This window comes from Protopterus annectens, chromosome 11.part0 (assembly GCF_019279795.1).
Source record: "Protopterus annectens isolate FY-2018-M chromosome 11.part0, PAN1.0, whole genome shotgun sequence".
Lineage (NCBI taxonomy): Eukaryota > Metazoa > Chordata > Ceratodontiformes > Protopteridae > Protopterus > Protopterus annectens.
In genome coordinates this window covers 1,141,896,978-1,141,915,877 of record NC_056745.1, presented here as the reverse complement: position 1 = coordinate 1,141,915,877, position 18,900 = coordinate 1,141,896,978, and the positions used below count along the sequence as shown (strand labels likewise).

Below are 18,900 nucleotides of genomic sequence, written 5' to 3'. Positions count from 1 at the left end.
TAAACCCACCACCCCTACCAATTATATTACCTATATTTCTATGATACACTGTGTTTTCTTGTGGTGTACTACAACAATTCATAAATATTCTGCATTACACAGGTAAAGCTGATTATTGTAACTGCATGGGGAGGGGGCTCTGTGAGATTGGCCAGAGGAATGGATGACCCTAAATAAATAAATAAATGACAAATAATGGTGCCAACAAAGCATTTAATGATATGAGACACCAGGGATGGCTTTTAAATGTGCTGTACACATGACCTTTCAGCCATATAAGTGGGAATGCAGTTACAGTGCATCAGTTTAGTGTAGAAGATACTGCAAAGAGCATGGCATTCTGTATCACAGATTTATAGGTTCATTGGGAAGTATTAGGCTAGCTCAGCTTGTGGGACATTTTAAGCCTTGACATTTTCCCTTTTGGTATTTAAATTAACCTATCCTGTTTGATGTTATATTGGCCTTACCCATCCCACATTTGATAAGAATGACTGAAATCAAACCATCCATAATTTGAGGTGACCCATGCATGGAATAAAGCATTTAGGAGCTGCCTCTGTCCATTAGTAGTACAGGATGCAGTCCTGGGGTAAATATTCTGTTTCCCATCCATAGATCCAAGTTGTGCTTGAATATAGACAGGGATGAGCTTTGTTTAAAGTGGGTAGAGAGTCTGGTCCAGAACAGTGGTATCCTCTGTGAGATATATTTGTCCCTCCAAACCTTTCTATTGATGTTTCAGAAGAGGTTCAGATCCCTAGACCGAGTATTGCTGATGCCATGTGACTTGCTGATGTGCAGTAGGTCCAGCAGTATGGGGTTGGGGGACATTTTGTATGCCAGACACTGGTCACCTCTTAGCGGTCTGTAGGATACTGAGCATTATGCTAAGACTTTTAGTTGGTCCATGAAGGACATATTGTTTAGGCCTTGTATCCTTTTAGTAAAAAGGAGCATTATACTAAATGACTGGCTTAATGAATGCTGAGCTAAATGGAATAATGACATCCCTAGATCTTGGCACAATCCCTTTATTTATAAGCTGAGCAGTATAGAAGGACTTTCTTACATCAATGGACATATGTTGGTCAAAGGTTAGGTCACTGTCCAATAGTTCCTAAATCCCAAACAACTGGGTCACCTCTTAGGGATATATTGTCAATGTGGTAGTCCCTTGGGATAGATGACTTCCTAAAGGATTTCCAAACTAACCCAACCTGGGAGGGGGAAGGATAAGGGTCCAGAAGCCCCTGGAGAATGTTCCTTTTGAAGCCTGCTTTAGACCTAGAAAAAAAATCTAGCCTGTAGTGTTTGTAAAAGCATGGATGGAACACCATGTTGCTAGCATCCAGATCCACCTCTTTCCAATATGCTCTCAAATAAGCTAAGACTTTGGCAGAATGGGTCCTAGCCCTGCCTGGAATGGTTTTGCTATAGTGGGAGTAAAACACAGCAGTAGAGGACAACCATCGAGAAATTTTCTTTTTAGACATCGGTTGACCTTTCTTAGTCTCATTGTAGGAAATAAGAAGCTGGTCAGCTTGCCTGAAGGGTTTGGCTCTGTCAAGCTAATATCTGAGCCACCTGTGCATATCTAAAGTATGAATAATCTGTTCTCCTTTGTTTTTTGGCTCTGGATATAAAACTGGGAGATTGAATGCTTGGTTCAAAATGAACTCTGAAACAACCTTAGACCTGAATGTGGGCACCGTCTTCAGAATGATCCTATCTCCATGGAAGACCAGAACATTTTGAGAATGTCTCAGATTGAGACCGTGTCTCAGAGTGAGTATCAGAGAAAGAAAATTGTTTAACTACAGGAAGGTTTGTTTCATTTTGCTTTTGTATTAGTAAATTTTAATTAATAAATATGTTCACAGGAATATATGTTTGTAAAGTGTTGCCGGTTGTTAGCATGAAAAAAGAGAAGGTATAATTTCATCTGCTTTGGTTGCTGCAAAGATTCATTTTTCTTCCTACAGCTACCACAACTGTCTCACTATTAGGTAAAGACTCAGCAATACTTTATATTCAATACAAACTGCTTTCCTCGTACTTTCATCCAAAGCATCTTTATTTGATTAATGGGTAATTCCAATGATATGATTGCTTTCTATTAGGGATGACAAATTAACACTGAGGCAAAGAGCATGCATCTAGAGACAGACGAAAATAAATCCTATTATGCACAAGATGAAGTTTACTGTAAGCTGAAGCTTGCTGTCATACGCCTTTGTGCTGTGCTGTACTGGAATGTTCTGCGTGCATATCCCAGCACACAGAAACCCCTCGATCTCTGCCTGTGCACAACAGCACTACTACTAGACAAGCGGCATGTAAAGTGACATTTTGTGATGTAGGAGTGGCATTGGGGGAGACTTTAAGGGGCCTGCTAGTGGTGAATTTTCCATTATAGTACATATGTTGGTTCTCATGCAGTCTCTCCGCCAAGAGCAGTATGCCTCATATCTGCTATTGTTTATAGGCTCCAAATCGGAACTGTACATGAGAAAGTGAGGTCCCTTCCCAATTTCCTTCCTGTCCAGACAGCGATCTGTAGACAGTCTTCTACCGTGGAGCCTAAGAATAACCAGTGACATATCTTCCCCATGCCAAACCCTAGGAGAAGTCATGACATTAGTATTTCTTGGCCTAGCAGCCAGTATAGCCTCTGACATCCAGAAAGTAATTAGTTAGAAGTCATCAGCCAACCCTCTCATCGAGTCGGTCTGCATTTTATATCCCACGTACATCTTTTCCACTATTCAGTCAATGATAAATTTTACTAGGTTTACACCACAAGGTGCCTTAATGAACTGAGTAATCCTGAAGAATTGAAATCACTGCAGGTTATTCATTTGTCTCTCAGTCAATCCAAATTGACATCACCTAGGGTAACAGTTTTCTTACTTATGCAGAATGTAACACTTTCTATTTGCACACCCCAGCAATGTAATTCTAGAGTGAGGGAATACAAGTACAGACTTCATATACTTAGATGTGTCCACCAGTAAGTATTTTCCTAAGAAGCAGGCCGATTCATAGTTATTTGGCTGTTTGAAAAGAATAAATTTAATTTAATGGGGATTGTTCTTGAAATATTTTCCTAGTCTGTCTTTTCTACTTAGAATGTGAGTAGAGACTAAGCCATGATGACAGGCAATGAGGCATCAGTTGCAAATGTGAGTTAGTCAATGCAGTGCTGTTACACTAGAGAAGCCAGACATAAGTAATTATTTGCTTTTGTTTGTAGGACACATGTTTAAGTGTGCCATTCAAAGACCTTTAGTGCATCACACAACACCAGGCATGATAACCTATTACACTGCTACTGTTTTTTCAGGACAGGCTAGAATTCTACAATAACGGCAGCAGATAACTATTAAATAAATGAATAAAACATTTACTGTCAGGTCCACCATCATTCTTTCTGTATGTATAGAACACAGTTAATTTGTGTGACTTCATAAGCAATGCAGCATGGTATAAGAAAGGACCAGATATTGCTTCTATTTTTATTTTCCTGCAGTACTTTTTTTCAGATACAGAATGATATATCTATATAATTACATAGCACAGCTAATCACCATCATCTGTTCTCATTAATATACCTATAAATATGGTTATATACCCTCTATGTTTTGTTTACACTTTCTATCTTTGGTTGCACTTTCAATCCTCTGACTTCTGATTTAGTTCTTTGTTACATTTTATGTGTTTCCTCTCAGACTCTGAGTGAAGCCAAAATTTCAATTCCATGTTTTTCTAAACCAAAAAGACTGGAAATGTTACCCATACAATTATCACAAAAGTAGACATGCCATAACTATTCTCATTAGAAAAGGCAAGATGGACACAGTTAATGAAACATATAATAATTATTTATTGCAGACAATAAGCAGAGAACTATGGAAACTACTAGAGATAGAGGGAGTAGATAATATATTTATACAAGAAAAAACTTTAAGAAGTGATATCGCTATCAGAGTACTGAAAGTAAAACTACTGAAAACAACTTGACAAGTGTAATTATTTCCCTACCCCTCAAAATGCACATATACACTCCCCATGCATATGCTGTCTGGCAGTTTCCACTTTAATGGTAGCAGTGTGGTAGCCTTGTGAAAAAAAATAATGATCTGGCTACTAGATATAAATCTGCAGTAGTTAATGATTAAAAGTATTCATTTATCATTAATCATTGTATTAGTTTAATTTTAAAACATTATAAGAACAACCATTTTGAATGAAAGTTAAATTTCTATAACAGTATTAAGTAGAAAATATACATATAAGCAGTACAGACTATATACAAACATCTTAACTGGATGCAACAATAACTGCATACTTGTTATTGAGAATATTTGATCACAGATAACACAGTGGTTACATAAGAATATAAAAACAATGATTTATTAAGGCGTAACCATCATGGGCCTTGACAACTAAACAGGCATTCAGAAAATGAGCATGTCCAGCCAAATACAACCACAAACTTCAGAAGGCAAGGATCCCTGATGGTCAATAAAAGTCAGAGAAGCAGGATCAGTAAGACTTCATCAGAAAACATTCAAACAACCAAATAGTACCATTATATACCCAATAATTAATTGCCAATTATTCAATTAAATAAAATAAAGTAAAATACAATTCCCCCCCAAAAATATTAACCGATTACATGCTGTGTAAAATCACAACTATTCAATAAATAAGAACATTAAAAACAATACAAATGCAGTGTGTAAATGTGTGTAAACAGAAATTCATTTCATTTTTGTAACCTTCAACTTCCTATTTTTAAGAAAACACTTAATATTGATACTGTCATTCAGGCCAGGTTTACTATCAGCATTTAGTCTCAGTTTCCATACTGTCTCCCTTTGCTCCAATAAGTTTTTATAATCACCTCCCCTTAAGTCATCATGCACTACTTCTAATACAGAAAATACATTTTTTTAAATTAACACATTCAGGGGAGTGTTTATATAGCGCACTCTTTTCATTTTTAGTCCTACTATAATAAAATGTTCTCTCATATGTCCAAAGAGTGCTCTAGTGGTCATTCCCACATAATAAGCATTACAACCACTGCACATACCAATATACACTATACCTCTAGATTTACAAGAACGATACCCAGGAACTACAAAAGAGCAGGAGGGCCGAGTCGGCTCCTGCTAGTGATGAGAACGCCATGATAGACGAACAGCTAACCAGCAGTCCCAACAATATTTCTGCCAAAATAGGCGAAGTGGGGCTAAATGGAGCTAGGCCAAAAGTTTTTTTATCAAAGAGGGAGACCAGGATGACAAGAGGGAGAGCAGCAAAAACAAGGGAACAAACGACTTCCAAGTCGTCTACGGATGAGCAGTAAATAAAATAACTGGTAACTTTGATTTATTCAATTTATCTGATACTGTTTTTACAAAAACATAAGAACAGGTGGTTAGGTATGGCTTTGGTTTTGTGCCCACTAGAAGGGCAGAATATGAGAAGGTTGCAATTGATTTTAAACAATATACTAGAAAACTGAATCTACAATATTTGTTTAAAAATGTACGCAATCTTTCTGTTGATTTTAAAAAGCCATCATGCTTTACTCCTAATTTATGTCATACATTGAGTATTATTGAAGAAATGTGCTTACGTGATTTTAAGGAATGTTTGGGAAACAAGCAAAGAAAATAATTTGACAATTTATCTAGGGATGATCTCTTAGCACTGAATGAGCTTAGGAGTTTCAACCATTTAAGATATATGAAGAGTGACAAGGGGGGGCAATATGGTCATTATGAGCATTGAACAATACAATAAAGGTATGTTAAAGGTGTTATCTAATAAGGAAGATTATGCAAAAATCAATATGCAAACTATTGAACTTAGTTACAAACATATTCATGTTTTTCTTTATGAACTTTTAATGGACCAACAAATTGATTTTGAGTTGTACAACTTTTGTGTCATAAACAGACCTAGAGTGAGAGTGCTATTTGGCATTCCCAAAACACAAAAGGTGTTATCTAATAAGGAAGATTATGCAAAAATCAATATGCAAACTATTGAACTTAGTTACAAACATATTCATGTTTTTCTTTATGAACTTTTAATGGACCAACAAATTGATTTTGAGTTGTACAACTTTTGTGTCATAAACAGACCTAGAGTGAGAGTGCTATTTGGCATCCCCAAAACACAAAAAAGTGTTACGGATTCTCCCTTTAGGCCGATATTGTCTTTTCCACAAGCAATAACCGAGGGTATTTCCCTGGTTATTGATTCTGTTCTGAAACCAGTGGTTGTCAAGTTGAAGTCTCACTTAAAAGATTCTTGGGACTTCTTGGACAAAATAAGGAGAATATCTCAGAAGTTTGAATTCAATAGTGAAAAACATTTAATGGTGACAATAGATGTGGTTTCCTTATTTATGAGCATTCCCCATTCAGAAGGGGTTGAGGCAGTTAGAATATTTTTGTGTAACAATACAAATTTGGGTCAGACTAAAACCAATTTGTTGTGTGAAATAATTGAATTGGTATTATATAATAACTTTTTTTCTTTTTAACAAATGTTATTATAAACAATTAAAGGGAGTTAGCAATGAGGTCTCCGGCAGCCCCAGCGTATGCTAGCATTGTAATGGCCTTTTGTGAAACTACCATTTTGGTACATTTATTTGATAAATACAGAGTTTTATATTACCCTAGGTTTGTGGATGATCTGTTTTTTTATTATAGAAGCCACACCTAGTGAGGTTGATGACTTTTTAATAGACATTAATAATACCTCATAATATTTGAAGTTTGTGAAAGGAGAATGTGGCTTGAGTGTAAACTTTTTAGATGTCAATTTGACATGGAATGCAAATGACAATGTCTTTGATAATAAAATTTTCCACAAGGACACATTTACAAATGGATATCTACATTACCAGAGCAATCAATCTCTTTTTATAAAAAAGAACATTCCCAAAGGTCAGTACATTCAGGCTAGCTGGACGACTACCCAAGAAACTGCTGTTACTTTTGAATTTGAGTATATAACTGATTTGTTTTTGGCTAGAGGTCATGATTTGGCTTATTTATTGTCAATAAAGGAAGAGGTTATAACTAAAAGAAATTAAGTATATCCACCTATCCTTAAAAGCCTTTAGTATATAAAAAATCTACAGCAGGGGACTCTCAAGATAAACATGCAGCTGTTTTTAGTATGGATATGACCACTGATTGACAATTTAGCAAGGACATTGTTTACAAAAATTGGAGAATTTTGGAGGGGAATGAAGACCTTATTGAGGTTATAGGGACTAAGCCAGGCTTTGTTTATCAAAAAACGTGTAACATCAAAAAGTTGTTGGAAAGAGACGATACAAGAAGAAATGCCATTTTATTAAAGAATGTTCATAAGAAAGGTATGTTTAAATGTGGAAGTTGTAGTATGTGTAGATTTATTCTTGAAGGGCCATACATTATGATTCCCCATTTGGAATGAACTTTTGTAGTTCCTGGGTATAGTTCTTGTAAATCTAGAGGTATAGTGTATATTAGTATGTGCAGTGGTTGTAATGCCTATTATGTGGGAATGACCACTAGAGCACTCTGAACGTACGAGAGAACATTTTTATTATATTAGAACTAAAAATGAAAAGAGTGCGCTATATAAACATTCCATTGAAAGTGTTAATTTAAAAAAAAATATTTTTTGTATTAGAAGTAGTGCATGGTGACTTAAGGGGAGGTGATTATAAAAGCTTATTGGAACAAAGGAAGACAGTATGGCAACTGAGACTAAATGCTGATAGTAAACCTGGCCTGAATGACAGTATCAATATTAATTATTTTCTTAAAAATAGGAAGTTGAGGGCTACAATAATGAAATGAATTTCTGTTTACACACATTTACACACTGCATTTGTATTGTTTTTAATGTTCTTATTTATTGAATATTTGTGATTTTACACAGCATGTGATGGGCTAATGTTTTTTTGGGGGGATTGTATTTTATTTTATTTTATTTAATTGAATAATTGACAATTAATTGTTGGTTATGTAATGGTACTGTTTGTTGTTGGAATTTTTTCTGATGAAGTCTTACTGACGAAAGCGTGAATAAAGGTTTTGTATGCTAAATCCTGCTTCGCTGACTTTTATTGACCATCAGGTATCCTTGCCTTCTGAAGTTAACTAAACAGACATTATTAACCCATGAGGGATATACATATAGATCACTAAATAAAGTGACTGCCACAATTTTCCCAGTTCCTGAATTGTTTCTGAAATTCAGTTGAGAGTTAATATGCTTTTACACCCTTAAGTACACTGGATAATTCTTTAAATGTTATATTTTGTAATGAAAATTATTTAGTTATAATGTAAAATTTTACTTAATAAAGCTACCACATTTTACAAAATATACTTCTCATTTTTACTGATAGAAAGTACCAAAGGCCTAAAATGGTCTGTTTCAAGGAAACTTTTTAAGAAATTTAATTGATTTCCCCCAACTGGGATAAGCCGAAAGGAGAGGATGATGAATTTGAATTTAATTGATTTTTTTTTTTTAAAGTTTTTTTTAAATCTCAGTGTGGCTTTGTACATGGACACAATCAGGAAATGTGTAGAGAACCGGCATCAGAATGTCCACTAATTGCTTAAAAGTATGATTTTTTTTTTACTAGGATGATCTATGTAAAAAATAGCCTTATATTTGCAAATTCTGGAGCAGTAATAGAACAGGTATAGAACAGGTATTAGATCTAACGTTAAGAAAAGAGAATCATTATAACTTAAGAATAGGTTATGTTAATAGAAGTATTTGGGTACAAGAATATATATAATTATCTACAGTACTAAAAATGTTTTATTTTCTAATAAGGCAGATGTGTTACTGTTATCATTTAATCTCATATTTCTTTTCCTTTCTTTTTGCCATATTTTTCATTAGGGTCTGCAGCACAGATACAGAAACATACATAACAGCTATACTTGCAAATACATGCACAGAGCTGTCATGATTCAGTCAAAATTTCAGAATACATTCACCAATATGTAGCGATGGTCTGAGGGATAAAGCCTTGACTCTGGCGCAGGTCAGCTGTCTGTCAGGTGCCAGGATCTGCCACATTATACACACACACTTAAGTCTCTCAACAACAGGCACTGTTATGACTCTGTCATAGCCCATGTTGGTGTGAATGACTTGAGACTTACCTCACTGGACTATATGAAGAGAGACGTGACTGAGGTCTTAGACTATATGTCTCAGGCAGGTATGTCCCTAGCCTTAAGCAGGACTTTACCTTTGCCTAGTATGCTACCTCAATTCAAACAAAAAATGATTGACTTCAACAATTGGCTTAGTTTATGAGTCATTCAACGGGGATGCAGTATCTGTCAGCCTGGGATGACATGGTTGACAGACCTCGATGCTTTGCCAGAGATGGTCTTCATCTATCACCCCTGGGATTTTGGTTACTGGCTAAGGCTCTTGCCACTCCCATAGTGCCTTTCTTTTGGCAATGTCAAAAGAACAAAATTCCAGATGTAAAAATATCCTCTAGAAACAACCTCAAGGTTATACTGTTAAATGCTAGGAGTCTAAACCAGAAACTGCACTCACTGGAAGCAGTCCTTACCCTGGAAAATGCTGAAATTTGTGCAGTCACTGAGACCTGGTTTAAGGCTGTGGAGAGCACCCTAGATCTACCAGGTTATGTTTCCTTCCACATGTTCAGATGACAAACTGAAGGTGTCAACTAAAGGAGGTGGTGTATACATATTCATTAAAGATAAATACACATCTACATTGCTTAGACAGCACAACTCCCTTCAAATACCTCAGGTGCAATTGATGGTAGGTAAGAGCCCTTTTCAGGTCACTGCCAGCTATAGCACCCATGCATGAATCAGGACATCTACTCAGCCTACTTGTATCTACTTGAGTCAATCAAGATACAACCAAACACCCTGCTTTTGAGTAACTTTAATTAGCTGTGCATAGACTGGGTAAATTATAGGTGTTCTAACTCACTTGCCCAAAGGTTCCTGGACTTTGTTAACTCCAATGCCCTAGACCAGCTGGTTGACACACCCACAAGTGGCTCAAGCATCCTGGACCTGGTGTTCATCAACATGGAAGACCACTGCACCACCCCCAGTGTGTGGCCATCCCTGCAGAGATCTGGCAACAAATCAGTCTTGCTAGTAGTAACTGTAACACAAGATCCCCCTCAGCAACAACTAGACTAAAAAACATCTCCAATTCAATTACAACCTCTTACGAGATGGCATAAATAGCTTCATAGCCCCTCCCCCCACTGATGGAACAAAAGTACAGTTGTGTGCACTTACCATAAATGTAGATGTTTGAGTGTATTCACTGTTGCAGTCATCACATTTGGATTATCTGCCTGCAGGTAGCCCTCAGCTGGCCTGAATACCAGAGTCTTCGGATTTCTGCATCAGATGCTCTCGCTTCTTCCATGATGTCAGGTCGTCAGGGGTATAAAAAATGCAGCTGATGCCATTACATCAGTTTTTCTTGCCTGAGATGTCAGGTGCCCCCACAATAGAAAGCAATTATATGGTATGGTACACCCCCATCAAAAAGCAAATACACATGAAAAAACATATATATACTAAACAAGAAGGAAAGGTAGAGCCAAGAGAAGTCAGGGGGCTGGAGGGAGGGTAACCAGGACTGCAACAATGAATACACTCGAACATCTACATTTAAGGTAAGTGTACACAACTGTACTATGTTCTTCGTGTTTCACTGTTGCAGTCATCACATTTGGGTTGATTCCCAAAGCTGAGGAAGGGAGGAGGTAGTTAAAGAGCATTAGGGCCAGCTATTAAGCCCTGCAAGACTGCTGTGGCAAATCCAACTCTGGATTTAGAAAAGATAGGCAGGTGGGTAATGCTTGGTGAAGGTGTGTACAGAGCTCCAGGTAGCAGCTTCCAGAATGTCCCTGGTAGGGGCTCCTCTGAGAAATGGTGTAGAGGTAGATGCAGCCCTGGTGGAATGTGATCTTATCCCCTGTGGGGTAGGTTTTCCATGGTGCTTGTAGCAGAAATTAATGCAATGGGTTATCCATTTGGAAATGGTTTGCTTTGAAATGGCCTTCCCCTCTGACCCTGCAGCAAAGCCAACTAGCAGCTGGTCAGATTTTCTGAGTGGCTTAGTCCTGTCTAAATAGAATCTAAGTTGCCTGTGCATGTCCAGAGAGTGCAGTATCTGTTCCCCTTTGTTTTGTGGATTAGGGAAAAAAGTAGGCAAATGAATGGACTGGTTTAGGGCCACACTTGACACCACCTTGGGCATAAAGGAAGGATTAGTCCTGAGGGAAACCCTGTCCGCATGGAAGATAATGAAGGGTTCCACTGCCATGAGGGCCTGTAATCCAGACACTCTTTTTGCTGAAGTGATGGCTATAAGTAAGGCTGTTTTCCAAGAAAGGAATTTCAGCTCTGCTATTGCAGCTGGCTCAAAGGGGGGAAGAGTGAGCTTTTCCAATACAAAGTTAAGATCCCAGACTGGAGTGCCAGCTCTCCTGGGGGGTCTTAAATTTTTGGTCCCTCTAAGAAATTGTTTAAGCAAGGGGTGAGAGAAGAGGGGTGGCTCAGTATTATAATGTGCTGAAATGGCAGAGGCATGAATCTTAACTGACGAGAAGGATAGGCCCTTGTAAAGCATTTCTGTTAAGTACTCTAGAATATGAGGTAAGCTGGACACCATTGTGCCCATCCTCTGTACCTGGCTCCAGAAATAGTATCTTTTCCACTTTTCAGCATAGGAGTTTCTTGTACTAGGCGTCCTTGCCTCCAGAATGACATACAGCACCTGCTTACTGAGGGATGCTAGAGGAGAGCTCATGCAATTAGCCAGGCTGCAAGGTTCAGGGTTTGAAGCTGAGAGTGCAGAATCTGGCCCACCTGCTGGGACAGCTGGGAAGGGGACTGAGGCAGGTGCCATGGGTTCAGCAGTATCAGACTGCGCAAGAGGGGGTACCACTGCTGGCGTGGCCAGTCTGGTGCAATCAGTATTGTTCTTGGCTTGTCCTGTTTGATCTTTAGTAGAACCTTTGAGAGGAGAGGCAGAGGGGGAAAGGCATAAACCAAGAGGCTTTTCCAGGTAAGGGACAGGGCATCGACTTTCCAAGCTTGACTGTGGGGAGTTCTGATGCAGAATTTGTTCAATTAGTAGTTCTGAGGGGAGGCAAACAGATCTACCTCTAGGGTCCCCCATTTGTTCCTCAAGAAGGTTGAATATCTTGGGTTCTAGTTTCCATTCATGTGGGTCCATGAGATTTCTGCTTAAGTCTTCTGCCAGTGAATTTAGTTTGCCTGGCAAGAATTGAGCTTGTAGGTGCACTTGGTAGATCAAAGCTGTGCTCCACAGAGCCATGGCTAGTCTGCAGAGAGGGTAGGAATGGTTTCCCCCCTGCTTGTTTATGTACCACATAACTGTGGTGTTGTCTGTCTTTACCAATAGTTGTCCTGGAAGAATAAGGTCTTTGAAGGCAATCAGAGCATTCTGTGCAGCTAACATTTCTTTTTGATTGATATGCAGGTTATCTGTCTCGGGTTCCATTTTCCCTGAATGCACTGCCCTGCCATGTGAGCCCCCCATGCACAGTCTGATGCGTTTGTTGTTAGGGTTTGGGTGGCAGGGGGTAAAGTGAAAGGGGGTCCCTTGTTGTGATAGCAGGCCTCTGCCCACCAAAGGAACTCTGTCCTTAGACAAGGAATGATAGGAATCATTGTTTCCAGGTCCTGAGAATGTTGACAGCATAGACTTTTTAGATACCATTGGAGTTTCATCATATGCAGTCTTGCATATGGAATTAGCAGGATGCAAGAGGCCATAAACCCCAGAGCTTGCAGTATTTTCCTTGCAGATAGATGGGTTTTTGTGACCAATAGTTTGAAGTAGGTTGTCAAATAAACTTGTTTCTCCTGAGTGAGGAATGCCATCTGGAAAGTTGTGTTCAAGCTTGCTCCCAGGAATACAATCTGTTGGCAGGGTACTAGGTGAGATTTATTTTTGTTTATTGTGTGCCCCAGTGAAGTTAGAAGTTTCCTTACAAATGCCAGGTGTTGTAATAGCAAGTCCTGGCTTTCTGCCTGAATCAGACAATCGTCCAGGTATGGGTAAATTTGAATATTTCTCTGCCTGCAAAATGCAATGGCTGGAGCTAGACACTTTGTAAACACTCTGTGCATGGTAGATAAGCCAAAGGAAATGCAGAGAACTGAAAGTGCATGGAGCCCGCCCTGAAATGTAGGTATTGTCTGCAGTATTCTCTTATTGGGATGTGCAGGTAAGCTTCCTTTAAGTCTAGGGTTGTCAGCTAGGCATCCTTGGCTAGCATAGGAAGAAGCTGTTGAAGAGTTAGCATTTTGAATTTTGGAACCACCAGAAAGGTGTTGAGAATAGAGAGGCCCATGATAGGATGCCAGGAGTTTTCTTTTCTGGGTACCAGAAAAAGTCTTGAATAAAAACCTTGTCCTCTTAGTTGTGCTGGGACAGGTTGAATAGCCCTGATACTGAGAAGAGAGAGGACCTGCTGTTGGGCCTCCACCCACTGATTTGAGGGGAGGTTTGGTCAACCATTTGGGGTTGGTAGTGTGTGGAAGTGGAATCTGTATCCTTGGGAAACTATGTTCAAAACCCATTTGTCCTGGGTAATGAGTTCCCAGTCTTTTGCATGCAGGGTGAGCTTTCCTCCTAAGGGAGCAAGTAGTTGAGCAGGACTTGGAAGGGTTAAGGCTAAGTCATTGTGCCATTTTTCCGTAGGAGGGTGGCTTACTACTCCCTGCTTTGGAAGTGGGAGCTCCCCACTGCTTAGATCTGTGTGTAGCCTGAGACTGAAGTCTTGGTGGTCTGCTCTTCCTGGGTTTGGACTGAGAAGGCCTGGAAGGGATTGGAAATGACCAGTTCTTTGAAGGCCAATGCCTACTGAATCTGGGAGGCTGTACTTAAAATCTTTAACAGTTTGCATAGATTTAGCTTTTTCCTCCATCCTTTTGAGGACTTCCTCTGCTTTGTTGCCAAAAGGCAGCCCTGGTTTAAGGGTGCATCCAGTAATTTAGCTTTAACATGATCTGGCAAGTTTTGTTCCTTAAGCCAAGCATGTCTTCTAAGTACAGACCCAGTGACAGCAGCCCTGCAAGATGCTTCTAAAGCATCAAAACCACATTGCAAAGTATGTTTTCCACCTTGTTCTGCAGAATGCATTAAATCTTGCAAGTCTTTGTGTTCAGCACAGTCCGGAAACATCATAATTTTCTGTCTAAGTAGTCCCATAATATGCTGTTGATACTTTAACATATGAAACTGGCAATGTAACGCCCTAATGGCCAAAGTAGCAGAAGTGTATACCTTCTTACCCCATCTGTATAAGGCTCTAGAATCTCTAGCATAAGGGCTAGGATTTTTGGCAGCAGTAGCATTAATGCCTTTTGGTCCGTGGAAAATGGTCTCTGGATCCGCAGTAGGATTCTTGAAGAGGAACTTGTGAGAGTCAGATACTCTGTAACACCTGTCAGGCTTTCTGGGAGCTGGAGGTAAAGTGCCTGGGTTAAGGCTAGATTCCAAGAAAACATCATCTACAATCACCAGAACAGGAGGGATAGCTAGAGGCCTGTGTTGAGGCAGGAGTGAGAATTCCCTAAGTCTCTTTTTGGACTCAGAATAGTCCTGGCTTTCCCAGAGGAAATGCTCCCTAAGGGTATGCAAGGTTTCACCAAAACAAAAATCTTCTGGAGGGGAAGCAGAGGGAATGGAATCCTCTGCATCAGAATCCTCATAAGTAGATAAGGGCAAATTCTGGTAATCAGAAGGAGCAGAGATATCAGATTCCTGATCAGAAGAATCAAAAAGAAAATCAGTTCTAAGTCTCTTAGTGGGGGAAGGCTGGCTTCCCCTAATTAAGGTAATAAGGTCTTCAGCCATTCTGAGCATTTGTTTTTGAGGCATATGGGCCTAGGTCAGTGATTTGATCATCTGTTTTCTAGGCGTAGTGCGAGTTTTAGGCCTGAGGAATTCGGCACTTCTAGTTGGAAACTATACCGTCAGTTTAATACGAAAGTCTGTAGGCCTGAATACACCCTCAGAAGCTGGTGCCTGCACAGCAGCTCTGGACCCATCCAAGGTAGAGACATCCGCAGGTTCCATAGTCGAAGAAGCATCTCGCAGTATTCCGGACTCCAAATGGGTCTCAGTAGAAGCCTGTGAATCTGTAGTAGCGGGTATCAGGGGCTGCGAAAGTGCCTCACTGAGTACCGGCGGACTGGCAACTAGCTTAACAGAAGCGTTGTTGGCAGTTTTGGACCTATGCGGTCTGTCTCTGTCTTTATCTTTACGTTTTTTCGGAAGATCGGTAGTCGGATGGCTTAACGAAGCCATTTCGACGTACGGAGATTGAGAATGAAAGTATTTAGCTACAAAAATAGCCCAACGAATAGTTTGGGCATTGAACAAGGCACAAAACCAACAGCGAGGGACGTCGTGGTCTGGGCCTAAACAGGTGACGCAGTAAGAATGAAAATCTCTATGAGGTATTTGCTTTCCACAGGCAAGACAATTGTTAATTTTTTCTGACATCGGTTAGAGCAAGAAAAAAGGATCCCCAATGGGATACTTACCTTTTATGAAGACTTCGGGTCTGAAACTCGAAAATGAAAATTTCAGGAGTTGGCTGTCTGGCACTTGCAAACTGCTTCTGCTTCAGACACTGCACGGCAAGAAAGACTGATGTAATGGCGTCAACTGCATGGTTTGTACCCCTGATGACCTGATGTCATGGAAGAAGTGACAGCATCCGATGCAGATATCCAGAGACTCTGGTATTCAGGCCGGCAGAGGGCTACCTGCAGGCAGATAACCTAAATGTGATGACTGCAACACTGAAACACGAAGAACATCACCTATGCCGAGTTATACACCAATGCTTTATACAAGCACCTGTACAATTGTATTGACTCTGCCATACCTGATAGAACCAAAACAAGATCTTCAAGGAAAAACAAACCTGCCTGGTGGACAACTAACATTAATAGGCTATATGATAGGAGAGAAATTGCTGTCTAAGAGCAGGAAAGAAGGAATGGTCTCAAAATTGGAAACACTCCCTCCTCAACTTAAACAAGCAAATAACACTCCTAGTGAAGTCCTCCAAAGTTAACAATGAATCCAAATTAGCTTCCCTAATTAAGGATAACCACAAGGTGTTTTTTAGTTACATCCGTAACCTCAAAGGTAAGGCCCAGATTTGTGCTGAACTCATAGATAATGGTACTACATATATAGAACCATGGATATAGTAAACCTGCTGGCTGACAGATTCAGTGAAAACTTCACTCCCCTGTACCTGCCACATATACCCCAAAGGATCCCACACACCTGTCTCCAACCTAGTATCTCTGAGAAGCACTTTTTAAATGCCCTCTCCAAGATAAAAAACACTGCCTCTATGGGACCAGACAACATCCCGGACTGTATTTTACACGGTTTAAAACAGGTATTAGCATCAACATTGAGCACGCTTTTCAGTCACAGCACTGGCTTCATTCCAGTGGAATAGAAAACAGCTACCATTATCCCTTTGCACAAAGGCGGTGCATTAACGGACCCCAGGAACTATATCCCCATTAGCCTGACCAGCTTTATCTTCAAGGCCATGGACCAAATCATCATGGACCTTATTAACAAAGATATAGGAAATCTCCAAATGCTCAATCCCACCCAGTTTGGCTTTGTCTAGGGAAAAACATGCCTGCTAAACTTGGAACACTTCTTTGAGACAGTCACTACAACCCTAGAAGAGGGCAAATCTGTGCATACAGCCTACCTAGACTTAGCCAAAGCCTTTGCCACAATCCTCCACTCAGGCATTATTGATAAACGTACCCATCTGGGTATCAACCCGTATATTGTCAGGTGGATTGCAAACTGGCTCACTGATAGAATTCATACAGTCAAAATAAGTGATTCCACCTCTTCCAGTAGACCCATAATCAGTAGTGTTCCACAGGGATTGGTTCTGGGATCCCTACTGTTCGGAATCTACTTATCCGAAGTACAGGCTAAAACTAAAGGACTGTGGCTGACAAAGTTTGCTGATGACTAAAAACTGGGAGCAATCATTGATCAATGTCAACATTCTGCAAGAAGATTTTATGCAGACTAATGACTGGTGCCAATGTCATGGTCTTAAACTTAATGCAAAAAAATGCGTTATCATCCCCTTCAGCAAGGGTGATGTTTCTGCAAACTACCACATCAACAACAATACCCTAAACACAGAGTCAGTGGTGAGAGATCTGGGCACACAGCTTGACAGCAACATTAACTTTGATCACCATGTCTCCACAGTGGTAAGATGGGCATTTTATATTATTCATCTCATAAGTAATGGCATTGCCTCCAGAAAAAAAAGAGGTTATATCTCCCCTGTACTCTTCCTTTATCAGGCCAATAACAAAGTACATTTCAGGGTCTTTAAGATCTGTCTTATGTAGACAGATTGAAATCATTGTCACTTTACTCTGTGTCATACAGACTGCACAGAGGTGACCTGTGCGTTGCATATAGAGCAATCTCTGACCCAGTTCTTATGGAAATGCTGCACATTTGCAAGTCAAATGGCACATGGGTCACTCACTCAAAAGACCTTAACCTAGTATGTGACATCAACAGAACCTGCTGGAGAGATAGATTTGTCTCACAGAGGTTGCCCCACCTTTGGAACAAGTTTCCTGTTCATGTTAAACAAAGCCCCTTGCTGGCCTATTTATTTGGATGATTGGATGTGTAACTGGAAATTCACCCCAGGGGTTCCACCTGTGTCCCTCTTGGACAGGAGCAGTAAGTGCTGATTCTATTGTCTGCTTGAACTAGACACCCTTGGGGACATGGGATGAACTTGGCTAGGCTTGTAAGGGCCCTGGGGCTGCTAGCCTAGTAACCTCCTATGATTCTATCGTTAGTGGTTTAAGTAGCTTAACAGCACATGCAGGGTAGGATGTGCATTCCGATGCTGGAAGAGGGAGTATCATAGACAGATCTTCTCAGGGAGCACTGGCAGAAGCTGGAGCTCAAGGAAATATAAATGTGCTGGGAGATAAAGGAGCTAAGGAGGTGGTATCATTGGGCTGGGTGGGCATAGGCACTCACACTAAAGCTACACCTAATGGGCTGTCTAGAACACAATGTAAGATTCTTGTCAGTATTGACATAGGGCTTAGTCCAAAAAGAAACTCTCTCTCATCAGCTATCATATGAGAGCACCTCTCTTGCCTCATCCTGCTTTGCAGTGCTGGCATTCTGTGTATGATGCATGGTTGGTGACTCCATGTTCAGGTGGTCTCCTGGTAAGGAGACCCTCCCATTGCAGGTCACACTGGGAGCCTTCTATGGGTAAGAGCTGCAGAAATTGGGATGACAAGATGCAATCACAAAGCTACTCAAAGTCTGTAGCAATGGGATGCAAAACATAAATAAAAATATGAGTTCTACAGCAGCTTACATTATTCATTACCAGAAGGTAACATTCTTTACTAGGTCTTATGTTGCTTTCAAGAACATATATAGGTTCATAGATAGTACTAGGCTAACTGACCTTGTGGGTCACTTTAAGCCTAGCCAGTTACCCCATATGAGAATCAAGCCCTGTACCTTCTATTTATAAGTTAAACACCTTAGCTATTATGCTAAAAAAGGGTCCAAATGGATAGACGATAAATCAGCAAGCGAAGGAGGGTAGTATTGCTGGAACTGAATTCATCCTCAAGTCTTGGTGAGTACCTTCATTAGGTGGACCCTGTTTTTCACAAAATCTCACCAAGACAACATTGATATATAGACTGTATTTTATATATCATATATCACAAACAGAAG

At 39.9% G+C, this 18,900-nt stretch overlaps 1 protein-coding gene across 2 annotated transcripts in view; it reads right to left on the bottom strand.

Annotated features, from left to right (window-relative positions):
- The window catches only part of LAMB4 (laminin subunit beta 4), a 1,139,974-nt gene that overhangs the window by 473,260 nt on the left and 647,814 nt on the right, over positions 1–18,900 (bottom strand). The window lies entirely within an intron of this gene.